This window comes from Mixophyes fleayi, chromosome 2 (assembly GCF_038048845.1).
Source record: "Mixophyes fleayi isolate aMixFle1 chromosome 2, aMixFle1.hap1, whole genome shotgun sequence".
Taxonomy (NCBI): domain Eukaryota; kingdom Metazoa; phylum Chordata; class Amphibia; order Anura; family Limnodynastidae; genus Mixophyes; species Mixophyes fleayi.
The window spans coordinates 59,717,359-59,722,808 of record NC_134403.1 but is presented as its reverse complement, the minus strand read 5'-3'; positions in this window follow the sequence as shown (position 1 = coordinate 59,722,808).

Here is a 5,450-nt window from a genome sequence, read left to right as displayed (position 1 = left end):
TTTATTATTAGTCTTTATATATATATATATATATATATATATATATATAGATATAGATATAGATATATAGATATATATATGTTGATTATATGTACATTGTAGTGTTATTAAAGGTTTAGGTAATAGGAAAGGTGTCATGCCTGATATCATATTGAAGCCCTAATCATCAGCAGCTGTCCGGTGCAGTCGGTGAAGAGATCGCACATTGCATACTTTAGTTATTGATATTAGAGAGTAAACCTTTGTATGATACTGGCTATGAAAAGGAGCAGACCCCCTGGACAGAAGACCCCCACCTTTGGATTCCTTAGATTGAATCAACCTATTACCTGTCTGGCCTGGACCCACCCAACGTCTGGACCTATAGAAACAATCTACGTCATCTCTATTGTTCACAATGAAACACTGAGTGTATATATATTAGTTGCATCTCACTGGGGCCTCAGTCAACTCTGACACAATATTCTATACAGAATATTGTCCATCGGGTCCGGTGGGTGCGCAGCGTGCGCAAGCGATTGCATTGGTATGTACTCATCTTTTGGTATTGGCTGTGCTGTACTGTACTGTATCATAATATAATAATGTATTGAATTGTTGACTATTTACATCTGCTAAAATAAACCACCATGTGCTTTGAATACACATACAATTGATTGGGCAATGCTTATTTTAAAACGATAGAATTACTTTAATAGAAGTCATGCTCCTAGAAGAAACCACAATTGTATCCAACGCAACTTCACAAGAAATCAATGCTTTTCTGCCTAATCTCTAAGGATTTGAAAAGATACACTCTATCTTATCCTCGATATCCGTATATAGAGTATTGGCCCATAGTCTCAGGGCTCTAGCTACCAAAGCCATGGCTACCCCAGATTTTAGGGTTATTCCTGAGGAGATGTGTCATTTCCTGAAGGAAGTCTCCATTCTCCTATCCATAGCATCTTTTTTTTTTTTTTTAACTCAAAATTTTTATTGCATAATAAAGTATGAATGACATAGACTTTGGCCAACAAACATATTGATTGAAATAATCACAAAGCAGAGTAGATATCCAGCAATGTCACTCACAAAACAGTAAGATATATTGCAATATAACAAAGTGGTAATGGGTAAGGGGCGGGAGGGAAAGGGAATAGGCATTGAAGGAGGTGTAGGGTAGGTAAGGGGGGGGGGGGCATAGCATCTTTTAATGGACCCCCATCATCCCATGGGAGGGTGGTCCTAAAGGATAGGCCGGCTATAGCCGAATCCACTTTAGGCACCGCACACCATTTTAGCATATCTTCATCCTGAAAAGGGTACATGCGATTTAGCCTTCCCATGTTAGGATTACTTTTGTCTAGAGCCTGACATTCTTTAGCAATCAAATCTTTAACTACTTTATGCGTATGGAACACTCTAGATTTTACTCGGTGCTCTGCAAATAATGCATCCTGCTTTTTGCTTGGCGCTGCTGGCTCTTCAATACCCAACGATTTGTTAATATGCGTCATAATATTTACAGTATCCAAATTAAACATTCTGGGCTCCTCTTACACCTCAACCTCACTATCGGGAGTTTCGAATCCTATTCCTGAGTAGAGCTGAATGTTTCAAAGGACAGCCCTGGCCTTATTTCCTTTATATCTTCCCTGGCCCTTGTAGCTCTCTGTTCTGGGGCCTGAAACTCCTGCATCGCTTTAGCTATCCATGAAAAGAACTGCCTGAATTGTTCAGGGGGCAGGCTCCTCTACAGTTTCTGGGGTGCATGATACCCATAATGGGTGAGTACAATCCTTCGGCAATCTGCCATCACAAGCTGTTCACTTTGCATTTTCTTTTTACCTGCACAAGCTCCACAGAGGTACTGTAAACACATAGAAAAGGAACGAAGTAAACTATCCTAACAAAAAAGACCCCTAAGGGTTTACCTTGGGGTGTCCTTCAGCTTTTTTTGGGGCGGGTTCCTGGTCCATAGTGCACTATCCAATGGCTGCCAAATCCTGCAGCTTCCAACACCAAGCAAAGACTGAACCTCATTAATAATGGGCTGCAGCTGCTTAATATGGTGCCTGCTCTCGACATCATCCTAGTGAGTCTTAGCATAATTATCACCTGATTCCTTCTACAGGCGAGTTTGCCAGAGAATCAGAGCTGCTGGCATCGCATAGCGCAGCCACGCGCCTTCCTCCGTGCGCGTCCTGTGTGCACAACCCCCGGGAGTCTCATAAGATTCAATCAAAGAGAACACCCGTGCCCAGCTGAAACTGCCATACAGCCAGCCCAGAGGAAAAAGTCAGAAACCTCAGGTAAGCCCTCTCGGATAACAAACAAAAACAACAAACACTCACTACACTACCCTGTCCTAACACTGCTGAGACAGGAAGAAAAGACACTGAGGCAGAGTAGGAGCTGCCTTATATAGGGGCCAGGTGGGACAAAATTCTTCTGTCTACACTAGCTGATCAGGGATTAACCCATTGTAAGGGCTGCCATGGAGTAGGGAAAGGAAACGGATATTACGGCAAGTAAAAAAAGAGGATTTATGTACTTACGTTAAATCCGTTTCTCTGATTCCGTCTGGGGGACACTGCTTACCATGGGGGTTGTGGAGAGTAGCTTGGGAGTTGGCACCTAACTAGTTAAACTTAAGTACTGCTGGCATACCCCTCCCCTCTACAATCCCCCTGCCTCTTCCTGTCCAGTTAGTTTTAAAAAGCCCCAGGATAAAAAAGGGCAGTCAAACAAGAGCACACAGAAGAAAAACAGAAGGGAGGGATCGCAGCGTCCCCCAGACGGAATCAGAGAAACGGATTTAACGTAAGTACATAAATCCTCTTTTCTCTTTCATCCGGTCTGGGGGACACTGCTTACCATGGGGACATTCTAAAGCAGCCCCCTAAGGGTGGGACTACTCTGAAAATCCCGCTCGTAAAACACTATGAGCGAAATCTGCATCAGCTGATGCAAAGACATTAAACTGATAACATTTTGTAAAGGTGTGGACAGAGGACCAGGTGGCTGCCCTGCAAAGCTGGTCTGCAGAAGCTCCATTTCTTGCTTCCCACGAAGCCCCTACCGATCTGGTGGAATGGGCTGTAAGTCTCTCCGGCACAGGACGGTTGCCTTTATATATGCTTGTCTGATGGTAGACGTAATCCATCTTGCGATGGATTGTTTTGAGACTGGCCAGCCTCTCTTATTAGCGTCATAAAGGACAAACAGAGAGTCAGTACGTCTAATTTGGGAAGTTCTTTTGACATATATGCGGAGAGCCCTAACAACATCTAACTTATCCATAGATTGTTTATCTGAATGAGAAGAAGATGAGAAAACCGGAACTACAATTTCCTGGTTAAGATGGAAAGCTGACACTACTTTAGGGACAAAAGAAGGAAGGGTCCTTAACACCGCTCTGTCCTCGTGGAAAACCAAATAAGGTTCTCTACAGGACAAGGCTCCTAATTCAGAAACCCTACGAGCTGATGCGATTGCCAAAAGAAAGAGGACCTTCCAGGTCAACCATTTTAAATCTGTCCCCCTCAAGGGCTCAAATGGATGTCCCTTGAGCATATCCAGTACCATGTTGAGATCCCACGGAGCTGTAGGAGGTACATAAGGAGGCTGTATGTGCAAGACTCCTTGAAAAAAAAGTTCTAATATCTGGCAAATCAGCTAATTTCATATGAAAAAATACTGAAAGTGCCGATACCTGTACCTTTAGGGAACCTAATCTGAGACCTGCTTCCAGGCCCTTTTGAAAAAAAGCTAACAAGCGAGGAATATGAAAAATGGACGAATTGCATGTTCTGTTTTCGCACCACCTAATGTAGGCCTTCCAAATCCTGATAGATGCGAGATGAAACAGGTTTCCTAGCTAACATCAAAGTGTTAACTCCGCTGGAAGAAAAACCTCTAGACCTCCAGAGGCTGGCTTCAACAGCCATGCCGTTAAACTGAGCTGAGGTAAACTGTGGTGCTGGAATGGACCCTGCAGAAGAAGGTCGTCTCGATGCGGAAGATGGACCCCTGGTCCTTCCGCCATTGACAATATGTCTGCGTACCACACTTGGCGAGGCCAAGAGGGAGCAACTAGAATTACTGGCAGACCGCCCTGCCTTACTCGTTTGAGGACGCGAGGAAGCATGGGAATTGGAGGAAACAGGTATCCCATCCTGAACTCCCATGACATCCACTGCCACCGCTAGGGGATCTCTTACCCTTGCGCAAAACCTTGGAACCTTCCTGTTGTGTCTGAGGGCCATGAGATCTATGTCCGGAAGACCCCACTTCCGAACCAGAGACTGGAAGACTTCCGGGTGGAGTGACCACTCTCCCGGCATCATCTGGATTCGGCTTAGATAGTCCGCCTCCCAGTTTTGTATTCCTGGAATGAAAACTGCAGATATTGCCGGAACGTTTAGCTCTGCCCAAACCAATATTTGAGCTGCAATATCCATGGCAGCTGCACTCCTGGTTCCTCCCTGCCTGTTGACATATGCCACAGCCGTGGCATTGTCGGACTGAATTCTGACCGGGTGGCCCCGAAGAAGGGACTGTGCTCCCTTGAGGGCCAAGAGAATGGCCTTCAATTCTAATACATTTATAGATAGAGCCGATTCCTGAACTGACCAGCGTCCCTGAAGTCGGAGGTGCAAGATTACCGCCCCCCAACCTTTCAGGCTGGCGTCCGTCGTGGCTATGATCCACGACCATGGAGCGAAGGATCTGCCCACTTTCAGATGATCCTGAACCAGCCACCACTGAAGAGATTCTCTCGCCCTCGGGGATAGGGAGATCTTCTGAAGTTCCAGGTGTAGGTGTGATCCTGACCACTTCGACAGTAGATCCCACTGGAAACATCGAGAATGGGCCCAACCAAAGGGAATGGTCTCGAAGGAGGCCACCATCTTTCCGAGTAGCCTCATGCATAAATGCATTGAGGGGCTTGGGGAAGACAAAACCTGAGTAGTTACAGCCTGAATAGAGCTGATCTTCTCTACTGGGAGAAACACTCTTTGTTTGCTGGTGTCCATGATGAGTCCCAGGAAAACCATGCGCTGACACGGAACCATCTGGGATTTCGCTGAATTTATCAGCCAACCGTGGCCCTCGAGAACCGCTTGAGTGAGGGATAAATGATAAAGTAGACAATTCTCTGAGGAAGCCTTGATGAGTAGGTCGTCCAAATAAGGAACGACCTGAACTCCCTGCAGGTGAAGACATGCTGCCATTATTGACATAATTTTCGTGAAGACCCTTGGCGCAGTTGAGAGGCCGAAGGGGAGGGCCCGAAACTGGTAGTGTAATGGTCCCACCGAGAATCTGAGAAGAGACTGATGGTGGATCCAAATGGGAACGTGGAGGTATGCGTCCTTTATATCTATGGACGCCATACACTGGTCCTTTTCTAGGCCGTTTATTACTGACCTCAAAGATTCCATCCGAAATCTGTCCACCCTTAA